The 23,628-nt window shown below is 37.4% G+C and overlaps 1 protein-coding gene across 12 annotated transcripts in view; it reads left to right on the top strand.

Moving 5' to 3' along the window:
- LOC109426658 (protein boule) overlaps positions 1-23,628 on the top strand; it is a 157,942-nt gene that overhangs the window by 1,393 nt on the left and 132,921 nt on the right. For 9 of the 12 annotated variants that reach the window (XM_062853577.1, XM_062853578.1, XM_062853572.1 and 6 more), the window contains one exon: positions 5,605-6,160. The gene's annotated coding sequence lies outside the window, so the exon portion shown is untranslated. The remainder of the gene's footprint in view (positions 1-5,604; positions 6,161-23,628) is intronic. The other 3 variants (XM_062853576.1, XM_062853575.1, XM_062853580.1) reach the window with 1 other exon arrangement.

Raw genomic sequence — 23,628 nt, 5'->3', positions numbered from 1 at the left:
TTTCTATGCAGAACCATTGAAATGGCTCCATAAATAAGGACACGCAAAAATCGCCATTTTCACCGCAACCACCCCTCCCCCTCCCTTGTATGGCACACTTTTTGTATAGGTCGTGGGATTTCGGATTTCAGTCCAAGAAAAGCGTTGGTTTTCTTGGACTGAAAGCCGAAATCCCACGAGAAATAAGTCTACTTCCCAGTCGAACCTCTAAAGTTTTTGTATAGGACTCCTCTGAGATTATCACACACTTCGGAATCCCTTCCTCCTCAAAGCGTGGCGTAACTAACGGGCTTTCGCCCTTCAGAAATAACTCCAAGAATTATATTTGCACAGTTATCCCAGTGTTCGTTCAGGAATTCCTCTTTCGGACTTCTTCTATAAATTATTTATTACTAATTTTGCTTAGTAATTCCATTAGATAGTCTTTCAGTGAATTCTGAAAAAAAAAATCATGTAGTTCATGAGTTTCTCAGGGTATTCCTCTAGGTATTTCATCAGTAATTCCTCCTGAAATTCTTCCAAGGATATCATTAGGATTATTTCTTCGGATTCTTTAAGAAATTTGGAAACATTTCAGTAACAATTTCTAGAAACGTTGACGTATATTTCTTTGGAAATTTCTAGGAACCTTTACAGAAGATATAGTATGTCTCCAGACAGCCTTTCAGGGATTCCTTTAAAAATATGTTCAAGAATTCCTCCGGAAATTCTTTCCGAACTTCCTCCATGAATTATGGTCACATCTTGGAAATTTTCTAAATATTCATTAAAAAACCCTTGTAGAAATTCCACCAAGGGATTCTGGGGGAGAGTTTCCAGAAATTTCTCTAGCAACCCTTTCTAGATTTATTTCAGAAAATTCCTTGGGACTCATTCACATAATCTTCAGGAATTCGATAAACAATTTATTCAAAAATTCCTGCAGAGATTCTTTCAGACATTCCTCCATGGATTCTATTCAAAGCTTACTACAGATACTAAAGATTCCCTTCTGAAATATAACTTAGGACTCCTTCAGTAGTTTAAGGATTTTTCATAAATGTCACTAAAAGATTACACCTTGTCCTTTTTTTACGTCCATGCTTGGCTGAGCGACAAAAAATTCTACCGCTAAGACAATGAGCAAACTCAACAGTTTTATATTTTATAAACCATCTTCGTGATTAGGAGAAGTGTACAAAAATATAAGAATGTGTATTTTGATCATTATTTTGTCTTTGGATTTTTTTTTCGCCAAGCCAATAGTGGACGTAAATCAAGGTTTAGGTGTACCTTAAACATTTTTCCATGATTTTGTTTCATTTTCAGAATTTCAGCAATTCCTTCGGAAATTCTTGCAAGGATTCCCGTTTAAAATATCGTAAGGGGATACCGAAGAAATGCCTAGAAGGTTTCTCTTTGGAATCCCTTCTGCGGTTCTTTCAGAAATAATTCCAGGGATTCCTTTGGAGATATTCCTCCACAGATATTTACTGACGTATTTTATGAAATCACATAAAACATGTAGGAGTTATTCATCGAGGGTTACCTGAAAAAATTTCTGAGATTCACCACAAAAGTTCAGTCAATTGGACGCAGTAGTTTAATGTCCCCAACAGAGGGGTGAAAATAAACTCCTGAGATGGCTTTGGAGGAATTTGTAGAAGTATTTGATGGGATTTTTTTGGAAAATTTAAGGTAAAAATCCTAAAGAAGTTTCGGATAAATTCCCTGCAGGCATTTTTAAAGAAAATTCTTGAGGAATTTCTGAATTGAATCATGAAGATGTTTCTGAAGCAATGCTTGAAACCAATTCATCGGGAATTCCTGCAGAAATTCCAGACTAAGGTTCTAAAAAAAATCATGAATTGTTGAAGGATGATTTGGAACAAACCCTGGAAGAAATCCTGGAGATATTCTGGATTCTTGAAAGAATTTTTTGCTCAATGTCTGCATGGTATTAATGGAAAAACTCTCTGATACAATTTCCCTAGAAGAACTTGTGAAGTATTCTTAAAGGAATCGAAAAAGAAATATCCTGGGAAACTTGAGAATGTTGTGCAGTAATTCTAAGAAGAGATATTCTTGAGATATTTCTGGAGAAAATCCAAGAAATAAATCCTGAAGTAATAAGGGAACTCCTGAAAGAATCTTTGAAGGTAAAATTGAAAGAATCACTAAAGGAAGGTTTCTATAAATCTCTAGAGAATTCTGCGATCCCACTTGTGGAAGAATATCTAAGGATCTTCCAGGAAGCCCCCCGGAGGAACTTCCAGAAGAATCTATTGAGAATTTTCTGGAGGAATTCCTGAAGAAATGAATGACAGAATCCCTCGCGGAATTCCTGAAAAGAATTCTAACAGAACTAAAAAAATCAGAAAGAACTTTTAAAGTGAACCCGAACTTCAGTTGGATACTCTAAAAGAATTCTTCAAAGATTACTTTGAGAAATGTTTGAGTATTCCCCATAAAGTTCCAAAGAGCAAATTGCCATTGTTTTGGATAGGAATCTTCCAAGGAAACACCTAGAGAAAATACTGAAAAATACTCTCTGGGAAAGTTTTCGAGGGACATTGTTGATATTTTTCAAGATTTACTTGTTACAGTCCCTTCAAGATTTTCTTGAGCAAGCAAGTTAAATTTCCCACAGGAACTTCACAGCTTTTTAAAGGGGTTTCTCCGAGAGCCCCTCAAACTCCAGAAAAGAATTCACAAAGTTTTGTCCAGAATTCCCGTCATCAGATTTTTCCGGGGATTTTCGGGAATGATCGAGGAAATTATATAAAAGTTTTAGTTTTGGCACAAACTCCTTGCTAAACTTTTTTTCACGCCATTTCATGCAATGTTTTAAGGGGCGAAAAAAAAACATGGCTACCAATTATTCTATTTTAAATTCAAAAAATGTTCCCATGCAACATTTTTTTTCAATAGTTGACATACTATGTCAATATGACAATGATTTTTCATAAGGGCCTAACTGACTTGACCGATTTCTCTTTGTCGACTCTCTCTTTCGCTAATAACTTGATCAAAACGAACAAAATCATTATTCCTTTTGTTTCTATAGCAAGATGTAGTCATCTCCTTCGCATTTCAATCAAAAAAAAAACTTGGGAAAATTCAATACACATTCTATAATAACACAAAGAGAGGATCGATGAAGAGAAATCGAAAATGTCAGTTAGGCCCTAATGAAGAATCAGTGTCGATATGTATGTTTTTTCCATTTTTTTTTTTTTAATTTGTTTGTTCCTTATTTATTTTCGTCAGCAACATTGCATGATATTATATCTCGGGGTCATGTTTACTGGAATCAGCACTACGATGTCATGACTTAGCGTCATTAAGCAGAATGAGCGTCATGATATTTTATTCCTGAAGAGACGAACCAGCCAAGGGCTGAAAGTCTCTCTAATAAAGACAAATCAATCAATCAATCAATATTTTATTCCTAAAAAAGAGGACTGCTTCCGATAACGCTTTACGCAACCATGGCTTCTAGTCATGAAAATATTAGTAAGTCTTGATTACCATCGCTTAGGCAATGATACCATGACTTGTAGTCTGGCATCAACCTCAATTATATTACTTTTTCGGAAATATACAGTATTGGAATGAAAAAAGTAAACATTTTCTTAATTCCATACAAACAAGCCATTTTTGGAGCTCTATATCTTTGGAGTCTATGAACCGATTGAGCTGAAAATTTGACACAGAACTAAAACAAACTCTGTATTTTTATTTCCATTGAGTTCAAGAACTTTCATAGACAAAATGTAGAATTTCTGTTGGTACCAAATTGGAAATAAAAAAGTAAACAATTTTGATTGCCATAACTTATGATACGTACAACATCTAGTCATGTACAAAAGTCATGTCAATTGGTGTGAAATTGACTGAATGGTAGCGGTAAGTGCCCAAAATAGGATCCCTGCTCAAATGTTCGTATAATTGGGTCATATTTCACAGCTGAAGAATTTTATGAAAAACTTTTCAGCGATGTTAAAAATAAATCATTGGGAAGTAAATTCAAGATATTATACAGTGTACAGTGAGATTTCGCTAAAATTTTGAATTTTTGAAAAAAAGGTCTGTAAGTTTTTGTTATTATATGAGAAAAAAATTGAATCAATTTTCAAAATAAAGTGGATGAATTTTCCGCAAAAGTTGTGATAAATAACAAAAACATTCGTTTCTGATCGAGCTAAAATTCCAACAACTGTGTTGATAAATACGATTATTAAAATATTGGAGGGCAAACTAGTTTTTATGATTTTTTATATGGGAAAATTTAGAAATCGCCAAATGCTGGTGGAAGGGGTGTTAACCTTGCCCAAGTAACCAAAAGTTCAGATAAAAGGGTACTTTATAAGCTAAACAGCTCGTTCGAGGTTGCTCAGCAACTTCATTTTGTAATTTTGGAACATAAAAGTTCACATAAGCACGCTGGATAGCCTTCTAAGCAGCTTCTGACAGAACTTTGACAAAATTCATGCAGAAACAAAAATGTGTTTTCCAGAATCACAAGCCTATTTGCTGGGTTTGTGATTCATGTCTGGAAATTGCTTCTGATATTTATATTTTCACACATGTCGCTGCTAAGTAGATTTGAACTAGATCCTCCTGCGTGATAGCCTGCTGATTTACCGCTGCGCTGCTGAAGACACTTGACAAAGTCAAGCTAACTTCACTACTGTACAAATGTGCAAAACTAGCTGCCGACAGAAAATCGAATCAAGTCAGACTTTAGATGCTATTCACTCAATTGCAACTGTAGTTTTGTGGTAGAGCGTAGAGTTATCACGTAGCGACTATTGGTTCGAATCCGATGGGCGGCATTTTTTTCTCAAGCCCAGTATTCATTGATTTGATAAATTCATATTTGTCTATTATTCGTGTATGCTTAAACAGCTGTCCTCTGTAAAAGAAATAAATTTAATCTTCATTGAAACACAATGCTACTGAACTGAACTTCAATGAACTTGAAAGTTCCGACAAAGTTCCGAGTAGCATCTTAAGCAGCTTTAAAGTTCAGCGAAGTTCAGATAAAGTTCCGAATGGAACTATCTGGCTGCTTAAGAAGCTAACAATGAGCCTTGCCGGAACTTGTGACCGAAGCTCCAGCAAGACTCATCGTTAGCAGTCAGAAAGTTCCATTTGGAATTTTATCTGTACTTCGCGGAACTTGAATGTGCATATTGTCATGGGAAGCGGAACTTTTGGTTACTTGGGTGAGTGCCCCTCTTAGTTGGCGCCTATGACACTTACCCTAAATTTTGCTAAAAAAGCAAATTAGCCAAGAAATCATAATACCCACGCTGTTTGCACCTTTTTATCACAGAAACGAAGTATTCTTAAATTAAGGTTCCATCTCACGATACAAAAATCCACCTCATTACAAAAAATAGTACTCCACCGAACGCGTCTCAGAGGGAGACACCTGGATTTTTAATTGCAATTCAAATTATTTTTGTCACAGCTACGTAACAATATAACTTAATTAAAATTTATCGTCGTAAAGAAAAAATGGACTCAATCTATCTAGAATATCTAAGAAATCCGTTGATAATTTAAATAGTTGAAACTCTTCTTGATTTATACAAATTTTTCGTGAACACCCTCTAGGAAAAAAGCTAAACCCGAAGGAAACACAGTGTACTGAAGCAGTCAGCAGCAGCAGTAGCACCAGTATAGGAAGCAAGCACAGCAGTTCGAGCCAAAGGAGTAAGAAGAGTTTAGAGCAATCCAACCAACCAACCAGCCCCAAAGAGGAGAGATTTTTCGGTTCGATTGGTTTCGGTTTCAATTCGCAGTCTTCTTTTGTGTGCCTATGCCTACAACGGCGACGAAGACCACGACAACGGTGACTACGACGACGACGTCTTGAGCAGTCAGTGTCAGGATTCGAGAAAAGTTTTTTCCCTTCCTAAACACACCACAAAGCACACGGGCTTTTTCGTGTGCGGAAAAAGTGCGAGTTAGTAGCGAAAAGAGAAGAAATAAAAGTGTGCCCAGTGATTCGTAGCAGCCAAAGCGCACTGAAATTGTTGCAGCTGAAAAAAAGGAAATAGTTTTCTATAGTTGTGATTTTGGTCGTGAGTTTTTTGCGGATCGAGGAATTTTGCTGTTGGTGGAAGGATTCTGCTTGGACAAGTTCGAGATTTTATCATTCGAGAATCAGGTAAGACAGCCCAGCCCAGGGCTCCAACACTCAGCCAACGTGAAATTCATTTGACGGTGTAATTAGCTTAATAGAATTTGGGGAAAATTGAAATGTGAAAAATCTGCATGAAATTGATATTTTTTTCCTCGCTCTTTCTCTCTTGTGGAGCACAACCACCACGATAGTTCTATCAAATACATAGTATCGTGATGGTGATGGTTTCGAATAGTTAGTATAAAGAGCGACCCGATCGAAAGCGCATAGCAGCAGCAGCAGCAAGTAGAGAAAAACCACTAACGAGTGAGTGGCGACACAGAAAGTATAAGTACCAGGAGAGACGGCAACGCACTTACACATCTAATTGCTCTTGGGTGCTGGGCCCCCGAGTAAACTGTGTAATATCTACGTGAGCCCATTAGAGTTGCTGCTGTGCTGGGTGCTCTCCCAGCCAGCAGCTGAAACACCATGCTTCTCTGGACAGTGGTGCCAGGATGTCGCCTGCCATGCGGCACCGTGGTTTCTGGAAATTGCGGTTGCGAAACGGACGGCAGTTACATATTGGGAAAACAATTGGCTTGGAATATGCTGGTTTTGAAGTTTTACGCGAGAAATAGCTGTTTCTTTTCACTTTCAACGATAAATGACAATAAACCTGCAACTCGTCCACGGTGCTCAACTTCAGCAACTTGACAGTTTCAGTTCAGAAACGTGAAAACGATAAAACCTTTGAGGTAACTATAGTTCTTTATTCCTCATTGAATGGAAAAAATGACAATTCTCTTCATAGATATAATTCAAGATCAATAAAAACTGATATATCTTCAAAAATACGCAAAAATGGTTGAATTTGATGGAAATCTGACACAGCGGTGGAGCTGTTTCACTCCACAGTGTTCGAAATCGATGATTTGTGATAAAAATTAAATAACTTTTTTTAGGTTGGTTCTAGAGGTTTGGCGTGTTCTACAAAGTTTTTCTGCATGTCAAAAGGCGACTTTTGATAAAATCTACACTAGAAGACGGCTTGCGGTAATGACTAACACAAAAATGCTTTTAAATTTACCGTGGCGAAACGTGATCATCGAGTCATAAACGCTTCTTGAGTGCGTTTTGTTTCCTCCCATATCAACCGGTTCGATAGCCGAGGGGTAGCGTGCGAGCCAGGTGATCTCAAGGTTCTTGGTTCAAATCCGGTTGCCAACAGAAACTTTTTTTAATTGTAAATCGAGTCCATGGTAAAATTTAAATCATTAATCTGTTGAAATGAAACGAAAATCAGTCTGCACAAATTAAGTGGTGTTGTGTATTTAAATTGACCCTCAGAAAAGTAATTTCAACCGCAAGCCGTGTTTCAGTGTAATTAGTGATTAATCACTCTAGAAGTGAGATGAAAATTTAGAGATTTGACGTCTTTGGCAAAGTTGTAGCCCATAATAAGAGAGAAAAAAATTATAGAACATGTCAAAGCTGTCTTACGGTTTATGAGATATGGAGCGTTTTGTGCTAAGTACCCCTAAAATTAGTTTTTCAGTATTGCTTCAAAAGATACGCCCCCCCCCTTTCAAAAGATAAAACAGTTTTGTGACCTTCTACAAACTTGTTCAGGACGTCAAAATACACATTTCTTCCGAAGATGTAAACTCATTATTTCTGAAAACAAAAAAGTTATAGGCAAATTTATCATATTTTAAGGTGTACTTTCACCTTAAGTAACTATTTCCGGCGCAAAATGGCGCAGATGGCTCAGTTGGAGATTGAAAGATTAGACTTTTTACTATCACTTGGGAGTGGAAACCCTCGTGAGCAATAGTGGGAAAGGTTGTTTAAATACAAGACAAAAGCTTATTATTTAGCCTGTAATACAAGAAAAATAAATAAATAAAATAATAATTAAATTAAATTCTTATTATGGGCTACAACTTTGCCAAGGACGTCACACCACATTTTTTTAATAAAATTTTTATCTCACTTCTAGAGGGATTGATCATTAACTAAATTTTATCAAAAGACGCCTTTTGACATGCAGAAAAACTTTGTAGAACACGCCAAACCTCTAGAACCCACCTAAAAAAGTAATTTAATTTTGATCGTAAAATCATCAATTTGGAACACTGTGGCACTCTGACATAGAAGTGAGTACACACTTGAGTTTATATTTTCAAGCGTGTAATGGAAGCGATCTGTACAGAAATATTTTCTCCTTCAGAAATTCTGTGATCAATTTTAATCCGTTTCACACTCCCTCTCAGAATTCTAGAAGAATCTTTGTCAGGATTCTGGGTAAGCCCTTCTAAGTATTCTGAGGAAAAATTCATTAAAGGGGGGGGGGGGGGGGGGTTGAGTTAAATCCCAGTCAGGATTCTGGAAGAACCCTGGGTGAATTCTCGCCCGAAACCTAGGAGACATTTCTCCACAAGCCTGGGAGGCTTTTGATCGGAAGTCTGGAAAACTACTCTTCGGAAGCCTGGGAAGTTTCTCTTCGCAAACCTAGGAGAGATCTCTAAACCCCTATAACAAAGATTTTCCTTGGATTTGTATTTAAATTTCTTGCAGAATAATTACAGGAGTTCATTCCGAGGTTTATCGTGGAGATTTCTTTTAGACTCCCCAGAAATTCTACTGGGATCCTCCTTAGATTTCTCTAAAATTTATGAGTGCCAATATTTCAAAAGAGTTTTTTTTTATATATTCCAAGTTTTCTATAATAATGTCCACGTGGGAGAAAAGCCTTTCTTTCTGAAGAAGTACAACTTAAAAAAAAAGTTTGTTTTAACGTCCTTTTGAAATAATGATGCCGATGTATGCAAAAAATACCGAAATTTTTGCAAGATGTTTTCCTGGATTTTTCTCGAAGTTCCTCACAGTATTTATATAACCGAGCTTTCCGTGATTTTTCTCAGTAATCTTCACGAGATTTATCAACGAGGGCTTGATAGGATTTTTGCGATATTCCCGAGTGGCATACCTTCTCAAAGCAATTCTCGCGAAATCTTGAAAGTATTCTCCAAGAATCATGCGTTGGATTCTCCTAACACCCTTTGAGAACTTCTCTTATCATCCAGAATCATGGAAAGGATTCTTTAGGAATTCTGAGAGGGATTCTTCCGGAATCTTGAGAAAGATTTTCCGGAATTTTAAGAGGGACTCTTCCGGAATCCTGACAGGAATTCCATCAGATCCAGATATTAAATCCCCCTGAATCCAGACAGGGATTCCGCAAGAATTCTGACAGGAATTGTGCATATAGGAGATGTGTTTTAGTACAAATAAAGCCTGTATCCGCAATAATCGGGACACAGAAAAACAGATGTAGCTCAGCAAAAGATACATTAAAATTGCTCAAACTCGGCCCAATCAAATCTTAAGATATGTTTATTTAACCTGCTGAATTTCATGTGAATCGGTGCAGTACTTTTTGTTGTAGCAATGGAACAGTAGAACGTGCGCAATTGAATTTTGTACAGCCCCTACTTTTGCTTATCACCGCTGTAACTTTTGATTTTGGCAATAGAAATGGCTGAAATTTTGAACATAAGCCTCTCAATCTACACGTGTGGCATAGGCCAAATTTCAAAAAAATCGATGCACTATCAACAATTTTATAGTCGAAACATGTATTGGGACAGAATGTGATTTTAGCCCCTCAGAAAGCAATTAGTCAGCACCAATTATCGTCAAATTTTGCAGGCATGAAATATACATAATCAACTACCTTCTGTGAAAATTTCAAGACAATTGACTGAGAAATTCAAAAGATATGAATTGGCGAACATCACTCATGAAAAACACGAAAAATTTTCACTATCACTCGTGCCTATCAACACCAGTAGCTTTCAAACCAATTGATCAAAGTTGATGAAATTTTGCAAGAAAGTGTCTCTATAAGTATCATAACTGCTAACGAAATTTCAAAATTATTATCACAGAAATTTGAACTGTAGCGTAAACGAACCATCTATTATACGAATGAAAATTGGTCATGATTGTACAAAATGCTTAAAACCGCGACTCTTTGTTTTTGATCCACAGTTAAAAGTAATGCATCGATTTTTAAGAAATTTAGCACAAACAATAAACGCACACTAAAGAGTTTGCAGTCAATTATTTGGCCAATTTTATTGATTCATTATAGAGATATAGCCGAACGTGTGTCCCGATTATTGCGGATACAGGCTTTATTATAACAAGTGATTTAACAAATAATGATCTCAACAAAAATCATCAAATAGAACTGGAGTTAATTGTTCGGAAAAATATAAATTTTATGAGTGATCAACTTTATTGCTAGATCTTGACACTTCGATAAGGGCTGGTAATTTGAATTGTAGAAATCATTAGATACATACTGCCTGTTATTGCATATGAGTCTTAAATTTGCTGTGTTTGCTATCCATATGGGACAATTGTGTGATTACAAGCAGCCAGCAGGCGTATAATCTCTACATACTTAATCTTTCATCATTATTTCTCATTTTCTCTTTGTTCCATCATCTTTACCATGCTCTCCGTCAATTCAGTAAAAAAAAGTTTGGGAAGAAACTCCGGAAAGACTTCCGAAAAACAATTTCTGTGGAAGTCTTAGAGGAAATGCCGCGGGAGCCCAAGTAACAATTATTAGAGAAATCACTGGAAGAACTCTAGAAGGAATATCAGTTAAAATCCTTAAAGTCCAACACACTAGGACGTTCATGGGCAAAATTCCTGAAGGCATTCCGGGAAAATTCGTACATGAGTTTCCATAAAATCCCAAGACTATTTCCGGTAAAAATTCCCTACTAGAACCTCTGGAGGAATCGCGGTAGAAAATTCGGAACGAACCCTTTGGAGGAATTCCAGAAAAACTTCCTGCAGAAATCTCAATGGAAATGTTGTTTGAATCTCTGTAAGAACGCCAGGAGAAATCACTTTAAAAAACTGAGAGAGATTTCGGGATGAAATCCTATGGCAGTACTGGGACAAATCCCTGGTGCAATATCGGGAGAAATCCAGGAAAAATCGTTGGAGACAACTCTGGTGGAGTTCTGGAAAACAGTCTGAATAATTATCGTGGAGGTAATTCTTGAGAAGATTTTGGGACAAGTTCCTCGAGCAATTCCAGGATAAATAAAGCTCTCAAGGAATATCGAAAAAAAAACCAAAGAAATCTCTTAGGTAGTTATTTTAAATTTTTTTTTTTTTTGTAAAAATCTCGATGGAAATTCTGGGAAAGATTGCAAGATGAATTTCAAATTCCAGGAGAAATTCTGAATAGAATTCCGAGATGATTTTCAGAAAGAATCCCGTGAGGAATGCTAGAAGGAATATTGATCGGAAACCCGAGAAGAATGCCGGGCAGAATCTCTGAATAAACAAGAAGAGCCGGAATCTATGGCCCTGGTATTAAACTTTCTAAATCAATTCCGAATGAATTCCTTTAAGAAATTCCTGGAGAAATCCTGGGAGTGGCCGCTGGTGGAAGTGAGATGATTCGCTGGGCGAATTTCGAAAAATTAATTCTGTATAAATTTGTGGGTGGATTCCGGGATAAACAGAGTTGGCGTCCCTCTGGAAGAAATCACGGTAAAATCCCCCGAAGGCACCCCAGTAAAAATCCTTGGAGGAATCCAGATTGGATTCCAGAGGAGTCACCAGTAAAGTTTCAGAAGGAATGCCTGGGAAAGTCCCTGGTGAATTCCGTGGAGCAATCTTGGTAAAGAATTTCGAGAGAAACCTCTGTATTAAGCTCTGCAGGAACGCTGAAAGGAATTTCTGGATGAATTCCTAAGGAGTCGCAAAAAAAAAAGTCCATGGATAAATCTCGGGAAGTACTTCTGGAGGAATACCTCAAGGAAATCCATGGAGCGTTCCTCCCAAGAGAAAACCAAAGTGAAGTCTGTGGAAGAATCCCGGAAGGAAACCATGGAGAAATCCCTTGAAGAATCCTATTAAAACTCGCTGAAGGCATTCTGAGAGCTCCAGGATCAATCCCGGGACGAACTATGAGAAGATATAGTAGAAATTCCTTGATAGAATTTTGCGAGGATTCCCTAGTGGAATGATGAGAAAAAATCTGTTTAATAATCTCGCAGGAAACTCTTGGAGGGACTCCGGAAGAAATCACTGGAGGAATGACTTGAGGAATCCAGAGACGAATCTCTGAACCAATTTTGGGGAAAATCCAAAGAGAAATTTCAAAAGGAAGATGTAAAAGTATCCTGGAAGGAATATCTGGAAGAATCCCTTTGAGGAGTTATGGAGAACAATTCTTAAAAGAGTCCCAATGGTAATTCTGGGAAGAATTTCACGAGAAACCTCTGAGTGAATCCTTGGGCAAACTCCTGGATGAAGCTGCAAGTAAACCCAGGAGAAACCCCGAAAAATTCTTGGAGGCATTCTGGGGAACATCCCAGGAAAAAATCAGGGAGGAGTTTCTGGTGGAATCTTCGGAAGAATGATGGAAGCATTTTCAGGAACAATTCCTGGTAGTATCCCTTGAAGAATCTCTAGAGGAATTCCTAAAACCCATTTCTGATAGAATTTCCTCAAGAATTCCGGGAAATATGTTTGGAATAATCCCATGATGACCCTTGGAAGAATCCTCAAAGGAGTACTTGGATGACCTCCGGAATGAATTCCTTGAGAGTTTCCTGAAGAATTCCCAGGAGGAAGCTTGTGGAGGAATTTTGATGAATATCTCTGAAAAACTCCTGAAGGAATTCTTGCGATAGAGGAGGAAACCTAGGAGGAATACCGGGATGAATACTTGAAGGGGTTCCTGAAAGAGTTCCAGGAGAGTACTCTGAAGAGATCCTAGGGGGTGACTCTAGGAAACTCTGGAAGAATTTCATGTTTTCGACATTGACAAGATAAAAATACTTGACAAAGTTACAAACAGCTACACAAGACTAATAACAGAAGCTTTTTACATTAAGATAAGAGGTGACGAAAATGATGTGAACAAACAGATAGACTCTGCAAACTTTAAGACAGCGTACGACTATTATAACGATTTTTTTTTTTGTACGCAGTGAGATACGTATAGTACAACTAGAAATTTGCCTTTTTGTTGAAAACTTTGGGCCTTGCTTTCCATAAACCACCCTGATTAAAGCATTAGGTTTTATTGTGGTTTTGAAGCATTTTAAGAGATTTATAACTACCATAAAACCTCCACATAGACTAATGGCACCCTAAGTAACATTTTATGGTTTAGTAGACTTGATGCGGCTCGTGGCATCCATAAATCCAAAATAACATCATTCAGTTTTAAGAACGTTCTCAAAACCTTCTCAAAGCTAATTGAAATGTAGAAAGAAAGGAGGACAGAACACGGATTTCGCTAATTTTACCTGTGTTCTATATGAAAACTACAATGATGCATGGTGGTAGACAGGGGTTTGTGGCTTTGCTAAGAGTGAATGTAGTTTTAACGCAAAAGAGTCCAAAAGACCAGCCACTTCCCAAGTGGTTCGGCACAACACTATACTCTTAAGATTAGACATATTTAATCAGATCATATGAGACGGTTCTGATGTCACGGTAGATGTGAAAAAAAAGACTTGGAGCTTCAGGGGATTCCAGGATATTGAAGGGGGGAGGGGGGTAGGGCATTTAGAAGTATTTCAAGGGGATAAAGAGGCGTTACACAAGCGTTTTTATGGGTTTTGGAGGATTTCAGCTGCGTTACATGGGGATCGAGGGGGTTTTAAGGAGATTTCGGAGGCATTTCAAAATGCTTCAAGATTTTTGGCACGATTAAGAAATGTTTAAGGGGCGTTCCATAAGCGTTTTCGGGGGTTTCGGAGGGTTTCATGGGGTCCGAGGGGGTTTTAGGTTGCCCTAAATCGTCTTAAAAGCCCACCTGAAACACTTAATAATCCCTGAAACCCCTTGAAATCCCCTCGAACGCCTCTGAATCCATCGTGAAACCTCCTGTAACTAAATCCAACCAGAAACATCCTGAAGTTCCCTAAAATCCCCTGAAATGCATCTGAAACCTTCATGAAACGTTTTGTAATCTATGGGAATTTTATGAAACGCATAAAGACGCCCATTAAAGCTTATCTGAAACATCATGGAGGATGGAGCCCTCTGAATCATATAATCTGACTTTTTACGCGGTTTTTACCCACTATCATAACTGTCGTAAAAAAAGCTTCAATGTGGGACGCAGGGTAAGTATGTATGGAGGCTTTCATGCTGCAGGTTTATGTTCCTACACATCGCTTGTGATGTTCATGATATTATTCTCAATTTGATGAATTAGTTTAATAACCTTATTAGGTACCTTAAAAAAGTCAATTCAAATACAGAATGTTTATACTAAGTGAGCTTATATTATTTAAATGTGATTTCGTATTTATTTTTTTTACAAACTCTCTAATTAACAGTAATTTGTTGAAATCGGAATCGAAATGTTGGAGGAACTCTCTAATTGTAAAGCATGATCGTGGTTAGAATTAACAGAAGAATAAGTTTTGTTTTCATTCCTTTGGTGGCTCAGGCCGCTTGACTTATAACGATTTTGTGGAATGCACAATAATACTATTAGCGAAGCCTACAGATGATTTGCTTAAGTGGAAATACTTGCGAAGTTTTCTGCAGAGTTTTTAAAGCGATGGTTGTAATATGAAAAAAGCTTTAACAAATTTCTGAACACAAAATCTTAAAAATTTTTCGAGCAGTTTGTGTGTCAATTCTCCCGCCAGAGATTTTTTTTTCACGGACACAACAAAATAATTAAATAAAACACTTGGACAAATTGGGGTAGGCAATATTGACGATTACTTCACAGTTTTTGAAATAAATGCACGCAAAATAATCCGTTCCGAAAATCGTCCACACTCAGTCACGAATTCAAGAACAGGCCAGATTTCCATTCACGATTATACACCATGAACAAAATTCACGATTTTGGGAACATAGTTCCACTGCACATACGTAACGCCTCCCCCAAGCAACACACATATTATAATAAAGTTACGACAAGCGCATGTTTTGGTTGTATAGAAGCTTATTTTACGTAATTCTAACATTGTGTTGAAATAACGTAAAATAAACTTCTATACAACCAAAACTTGCGCTGTCGTAACTTTTATATAACATGTGTGTTACTTGGGCCGTAACGCGCCATTCGAGGAACTATGATCTCAAAATCGTGAAGAAAGTTCACGGATAAGAAAATTCAGTTCATGGATATACGAGGTAGGATCACGGCAATCAGAACTTAGTTCACGGTCTGTTTTTGTTTTTCACAGCGGCGAGCACTCAGTTCATGGAAGTCAGGTTTGTTTTCACAAAAATAGGAACCCGTGGCAGTTCAGTAGCTTGTTTTATGGATGCCGGAACACTTCTGAGCATAAAATATCGAATAATATTTGAAAGGCGAGCCATTTTTCACGAAAAATAATACATTTTCCACGGCAACTGGAATGAATTATTGTGATCCACATTGGTCGGGCTCCATACTCTCAAAAAACGGAATTGATATTTTTAAACTTCTTTTCACCTTATAACAAAGATAATGTATTGTAGTTTTATGATTCTTAATTAAAAACATACCAGCTTTTGTTTTTCAATGACATTTTCACTGCCAAAGTGGCCTAAGTCATAAAATTGAAAAATGAAAAATTCGAAAAAAGTAAAATAATAATATTTTGAGAATGGAATATATGTTTTATATTATCCAGCATATGAAAGCTTGTTATTGGACTGTTTGAATGCACGTATGGTGCAAAATTAATATGTCACAAAACTTTTCAAATTTTCATATATTGTACCTTAGGAATTTTGGTAATTTTTAAGTTAAAAAACGGTTCATGTCGTCACGTGTCGCCGCAATTTCGAATAGTACATCTTAAACATCATGCTAAGGGCTGCATAAAAACGTTTAAACTTTTTGCAGAAATTTGCAGTTTTTCAAATTAGAGCTATTTAAAAAAGTCATGTTTTTTCATATATTTTACGTTATTTTTCCATTTTTGACTGAAATAAAATTTATCTTCCCACATTTTTCACACGTTTTGAACAAACTTGATTGGATTTGATCGAAAAATGATCATTTAATTTAATTCAAATTGATTTTCTAACAAAAAACGCAAAAATGTGGGGTTTACTGATTTTTACCGTTTTTGAAATTATTGAAGTAACGCAATTTTTGAATACCCCTTTTCAAACACTAAAAATGCCATATAACATATCTAGACAACCTATAACTTCGATTTAACACATAAAAAGAGTTTTGGCCGAACTTTGTATTTTTCCGACCATTGTGCGTCACGTCACGTAAAGTCCTCCTCTCTCCTCTTTTTGGCGTAACGTCCTCACTGGGACAAAGCCTGCTTCTCAGCTTAGTATTCTATGAGCACTTCCACAGTTTTTAACTGAGAGCTTCCTCTGCCAATGACCATTTTGCATGTGTATATCGTGTGGCAGGCACGAAGATACTCTATGCCCAAGGAAGTCAAGGAAATTTCCTTTACGATAAGATCCTGGACCGACCGGGAATCGAACCCGTCACCCTCAGCATGGTCATGCTGAATACCCGTGCGTTTACCGCCTCGGCTATATGGGCCCTATTTAGTGGTAAATAGCACACAAAGTCCTATTAGTGGTAAATAGCACACAAACCGCATTCTCGTATTCCGGTAACACTGAATTCACCTCTTTGACAATAGCACTACGATGATAGCTCATTTATTTAGTGTTTTCACAAGTCTCGACAATAATATTTCCTTTTTTACGCAGTACACAGGTTTTACTCTTGGAACTTTTGAATTTCCATTTTTCTCAAGCCGCACCAAATGACAGATCGCATGAATGTTTTTCACGCAAACAGGAACAAAATCCTAAAAGCCGTTCGTTGAATTCTCGATAACGTGATTTAGTTTCTTGGTTTCCCTAGCGTTACGAATGGAGCAGTGTAGTTGAGTAGACAAGAACTGCGTTCTCAGATTTGTGATCATTTTCGCAACAGACGGGCGCTTTAAATCACGTTAACGGGAACTAAGTCACAAAATCAAAACAGCAGTAGGTTCTGATGTTGATGACTTTTTGTTCACGTTTATCGGAACGGATTTTTTGCAATTTCTCATCGTAATAGGCTGTTTTACCTCACGCAAATCTGACAGGAAAAGGCCTACTGTTGGCGTAACTTTCAGGCATCGAAACACAGTTTTGTAGTCGTCTAACTGGACAGCTTCAAAGCTGCAAATATATTTAACAGTTACATAATGTTGTTTACCGAATTCATAAATATCTTACATTTCTGTGTTTTCCTGCAACCCAACTACAAGATAATCTTGTTGCCACTACTGTAATACACTAGATCTGTTAACGGCTACCTACTACGTAGACGCAACGGCCCACTGAACAGTACTGACTGACCCGAATATATTAAAAAATAACTCGCACTTCTTTCGACGTTCTAGCCCTGCATTGTATAATAAACTACACACGGAGGATTCGCTATCGATAGGAAAGATACATTCGTCAGTTCCATTGTTCTTCTTCCGATCATTAACAGCAAATGCCATAGAATAGACGGTTGTTTCACGATACAGAGAGAACGCCGCTTTACACAGTGGTTGCGGCAACAGCCTACTTTCCCACACCAAATTAGCAGTGCTGTAATGATTCATTACAGCACTGATTTGCGTTGCGTAATGAACCGTTACAGCACTGTTTTCAGTTTTGGTCAACTTCTTGATGCTTTCTGGACGCAGTTTTGAAAAATTGTGACAACTGCACAGTATAACCTACTATGATCAGATTTTCTTAAACATTGGCTATGAACATCAGTGTGCAGTTTGATGAAAAAGTTTTGTTGAAAACTACCCTTAAGAGTAATTTATGAAATTGCAAAAAACATTGTACGCAACTCGGTGCCAAACTCGATTTTTCCAGCACTCGTCGTAATTATCCAACTCGGCAAGCCTCGTTGGATAAATGTACGACTCGTGCTGTAAAAATCGTCATTCTGCACCTTGTTGCGTAAACTACTATTTCAGCGTGTGCAATTTCAGTGCAGTAAGAAAAAAAATATAGGCATATTTCTTGCAAGATTTCTTGAGATTTAACATTGAAACGTTCGCTTCATAAGCAGATGGTCATTGGTTCGATCCCAGCCCCGGCACTTGCAATTTTTCGTCAGTTGCTCTTCCCCCCGAGAGCGGCTGACACCTGACCCCTCCCCGGAGCATATAGCTCAAACGGAGCTGGAATTGGATATCGGCGAACCGCAACTCATAATTGACGACCCCCAATTGGACTGAAAAAGGAACAGCAGCCACACATCAGCATCATCATCGTGCTCATGATTCTACCGTGGACAGGGTAGAAAAGTGAAAGCAGCACAAAGGCACCAGTTTGACATTGTGGAATTCGTGGAATTAGAATATAATACTTTTAGGTGCTGTACAAAGTGTTAGTGCAGCGTCCAATTGGAATCACTCACGTAGTGCCCTAGTGGACAAAAGTGCTGTAAAATTAGGTTAAGTGATTAGAAATAAAAAACGTTAGGAAAAAAGAATTGAAAATGATGACTATGCGGTGATTCTAGATTTCGGAAATTCAAATTTCACTCCTGAAATTAATATTACAAATTCAGGAAGCTCATGAGCAATCAACTGCCAATTCTCGTCAGACTAAGACCTGCTGTCTATGAGACTGGAGACTAGAGTTTCTTTTTAAATAATCAACAAAGAAAGCCGATAGGAATCACGATAGAAAAAAGTGCCCATTGTAGAATCCAACATTGCTTAGAGTGTGCCTTTCTATTTTTCCCGAGACCTATTTTATCTGGGTGTCTGCCTGCCTGCTTAGCCTGGCCATTGATTGTGTGGCCAGCCAACGAGAACCGGGCCCGCACGAACCCGGCAGAAGAACCGAATGGAATATGTATAATATAGAGACACGGAACTCGCTTTCTGTGTCTTGATATTTCTGCTTTGTTCGTCTGCCTATCTGTCTGACTGTCTGTCTGTCTGTCTATCGGTTTGTTTGGTGTTTGTACATGGGATGGAAATGCAGAGAACCTAATTTCCAAATGGGTGCCCACCGTTTATATGCCAATGGGAATGCTACTGCTGCTGATAATAGCAATTATCAGGGAGACGAAGAGGACGGTCTCGAGTTTCAGAACATCTATTGCCCGTTCTTATATGATGTAATCGATATTTCACCGCTAGGTTTTCCAGCGAGTGTTAATAGGTGGTTGAAACTTGCATGTTGTATAAATTTGATTGTGCCCTGCAAGCGATTTCGATGATCATTTCTCTAACATACTAATTACGAAACCAATTTGGCTTCTTTCAAACCTGTTCAAGATATTCGTTCAGTCGAAAGGATCATTCTCGAGAAGAGCCCGTTTTCCATATATCCTATATGGAAAGATAAACTCCTTTCGAATGTTCTTATTCATTTTATGTCCCTGTGTTTGTCCTATTTTTAAAAACAGACGATAAAGACACCGAAAACACAATCGAAAAGAATGATAACAATAAATAAGGGTATGCTCATTAGTAACAAGATATACAAAAACAAGAAACACAACAAATAGCGTTTATATGTTTTCATTACCATCATAAAACTAAATCTGTAATAAAAGATATCGATTCATATTACTTAACTTGATGAAATTCAAATCATCCAGCTACATTTGTTACTAACCGTCGTTAGTGTAGAATGAAGTGTTCCAAACCTGCCCCGTCCAACTTGTTTCCTCCGAATCGAAAAGCCACACTTCAACAACTTTTCACCAGCCAGCCAGTTCCGCGTTGATCCGTAATCGGAACTGATTCGGAAAGTCATTTGGATGCTCTATTGCCGGGTCGCGTCGTGTCGTGCCTTGCGCACGTTGGTATTAGATTGTACCAATCCGCGAGACGTACGTCAACTCCGGCCGTTAAAAAAAATGCTCTCCCCAACTTTCACTTTCGGACCCCAAGTCCCCAAGCAGTGGTGTGTACCACTCGAGAAGGCTTAGAGTGAGGTACCTCTCGACGCGATCATCACCGACCGGAGCCAGTTTTGTTTTTTGTTGTGCTGTTCGGCTGTTTTGAATGTCTTCCACGCTGAACTCGGCATTTCGATTCGGTTGCTTATAGGTACACAACACATATCTTGCCAGGCCGGTTGTGGCGGTTTTTGTGAGTACACAACTCGCGCAAAAGTGCGCGATCTCCAAAACATGAATCCAAAGTCGAAGATCGGAAACAAAACAACGCACAAAAAGTTTTGAGATCGAAGGGATCAAAACAGAGAGAGAAACGATAAACGAAATTTGGATTCCATTGATCGACGAACTTAGATTGACCGCGCGCTGCGCTGCGCTGGCTGGCTCTTGTTTTATCAAGTTGCCAACAAAATCGGCATTCGGTTGAACACTTTCAGTTTCAAGCTGAATAACGGAAACTTGACCGAAGGCTGATGATGCCTCAAGGGATTTGTTTTGTGGTTTAAGTGGGTTGGAGATTGTTTGTTTTCTAAATAGTAAGTTGATTGCTCTTGAACCACTGAAAGCATTGTTTTACATTTATCGTCTTGAATCGGAAGTGAGATGTTATGTTCAAGCAAATCATACTTCTGAGATTAGAAATAAAGGTGAGAAATTAAATTGTACAACGCTTTTTAATAAAGTACTTTCAAATCATATTTGGAAACAAAGTTGAAATTAAATAGTTTGTATATAGTATATCTAGTCTAGTATAGTCTAGTTAAGTCTACACATCAGGCCATCCCTTATTTTGCAAAAATTGGAAATATTACAAGTTCGCTGTAGGAAAATGATCGTTTAGCTAAGAAATGATCGTGTCAAAAGTATAAATCCGTATCTCAAGGCTAAGTGGTCCCTCATGGGGCCTAAAGTTGCCCTAAATTGTATGAGACTGGAAAAACATGATTTTTATTGACGAAAAAATACGTTATTCTACTAAAACCGATAATTTTAGGACCCTAAAGGGCCGAAAATGTGCTTTAGTAGAATAGTGTATTTTTTTGTCGAAAAAAACATGTTTTTTAGTCCCATACAATTTTTGACAATTTTAGGCCCCTTGAGAGACCACTTAGCTTTGCGATACGGACTTCAAGTTTTGACACGATCATTTCTTAGGTAAAATGATCATTTTCCAACATACACAAATACAGCCATTCATTGAACGAATTCTGGAAAAATGATAGAAGCTACTAATTCCACAATTTTTCTTGTCATTATTATTGCTTGCAGTGCAACGGAAATGCAGTACAAGCATTTATGCGGACATGCCTACCAAGGATGGGATCATTAATTTGCAATCAGTTACATACACTTGCTGTTTACTCGCTTCAGAAACATCATAGTAAAAATCAATGTATGGAACACATTTTCATTTTTATTTTACCTAAAACTTTGTAGAACAAAGTAGCATCAATAATCAATAATTCAGTCAACAGAAGGCAGCAAACGCCAGTCTCCACGGCTTGAGTGTAATTTACATTCACGGCGTGGAGAGTTGCCTTCACAGCTCGCTCACGACCTTGGTATCCGATTGCGACCCTAATGTCATTCAGCAAACTTTCAGATAAAACTACTACAAGGTTAAATTCCTCCTTACATTGTTTTTTGATAGCATGCTTCTGAACTGAGCTAGTAGCAAGTGAATGTAATTCTTTGCATATGAATGATCCCATCCCTGATGGAAACTTTCTAGGTGTGTAGACCTTGACACTTTGCCTACTTAGTTTCTTTAAATTTTAATCATCCTAGAATCCAATGAATCACAATAAGTTAGGAGATTTAGTTACTTTTATTCAATTATTTTTAAGGGTTCTTGTTTTATTTAAATAAATATTTTATTAAACATGTTTTTTCAAATGTTTCTTGAAGTATAGGAAGTATTTTTTTTTCGATATTTCTTGTTTCAAAACTTGGCTTATATTGCGATAAGCACCAAGAAAAAACACTTGTTTTGCAAGAGAAGTCGTTTTATATTGAACACATTACAAAAATGGTAAGAAAAGTTAAGCCCTTTTCAAATGACAGTCTAGATAAATATTGTAAAAACTAAGTATTCAAGGTGCCTTATCTAGTCCAGGTCTGCAGGTGGCACGGAATGTTTCATTGACGTCTGAGACAGTGCTGCCAACTTCGAATACGATTTGGGGCAAAATTCATCAGCGGCATTCTTGCAGGAATCTCTTATATGAGTACAGTAAGAATTTTTCTACATACTCCTCAAAGAATTCATTAACCAACTTCGTGCATTAGCTAACGCTCACCTCGCTGATATAGTGTACGTTCTGTGTGCTTGTCTAGATCAAATTGACTCCAATGCACGATTAGAGTTAATTTCCTCTGGGATTCCTTCAGAGATTCGTTCCCTCAAAGATAACTACAGAAGTTCATGCATGTATTCCTTCATGTATGTCTTGAAACACTTTTGAAGGAACTCTTACTGGACTATTAGCACAATTTCCTCCAGGATTTTTTCTTTGGGGTTTCTCTGGAAATTCCTCCAGGAGCTTTTTCAGGGTGTTTTCTAGTAACTCCTGCAATTTTTGAAGAGTTTTTTTTACAAATATTCGGAGATTCTTCAAGAAATTATCAATAATTTCAGATTTTTTTTTTCAGGGATTCTTTCAGAATGGCTGGAATTTCTCCAGAGATTATTTCGGGTATTACGAAATTACTTTTAAGCAGGAGCTCTCTTAGGTCTTTATCAAGTATGTTTTTGGAATCTCTCAAGCGATTCTTCCAGAAGTTAGCCTAGGGGTTTCATCGGAAGTTAATCCAGGTATTCCTTCAGAGATGCTTAGGATTTATTCAGACCCTTTGAGGGTCTATCATGCTTCAAGTATTCCTCTAAAGATTCTCTCAGTTATTCCTGCAGATTCCTCTACAATTTATTCCTTGACATTTTTAGGGAATTTTCAAGAAACTCTTCTATGAAAATAGGTAGAAACTTTTCTAGTTTTTCCCGATGCTTTAAATTTTTTTTCTGAAATATCGTTACTGGTTCTCTAAAAATGTTCAGGGGTTTTTGTGTCTTTAATCTCTTCAGAAATTGTATTTCTCCAGAGCTCCAGGAGTTTTGTTTATTATTCTTTCAGAAAATTCTTGAGATATTTCCACCATCATTATATTTGCAATTTCTGCAGACATTTTTAAGAAATTACTTCAGAAATTTCAATACGGATTTCTCCAGGAACTCCTCCAGAATGTTTTCATGGACGTTTTCCTCGGAATTTCTTCCAGTTATTTTAGGTAATCTACCAGGCATTTAACCAGAAATTCATCAAGAGGTAACTTTTTGTGAGGAATCCTTAAAAAGGAATCCTTGCACAAAATTTTAAAGAATTTCTTCGAGGTATTTCCAAAGACATCATCAGGACTTTTTTAGGCGATTTCTTCGGACAATCCTCCAGGGATATGCTTAGACTTTTTTCAGGGATTCTAACTCTGTTAGCAATTGTAATGGTAGTTATAATTTATTAGCAATACTATAACATGTAAGCAAGCTTTACATCGGGTC

This window comes from Aedes albopictus, chromosome 2 (assembly GCF_035046485.1).
Source record: "Aedes albopictus strain Foshan chromosome 2, AalbF5, whole genome shotgun sequence".
NCBI lineage: Eukaryota > Metazoa > Arthropoda > Insecta > Diptera > Culicidae > Aedes > Aedes albopictus.
Note: the sequence above shows the minus strand (reverse complement) of the source record. Positions and strands in the feature narration are given on the sequence as shown.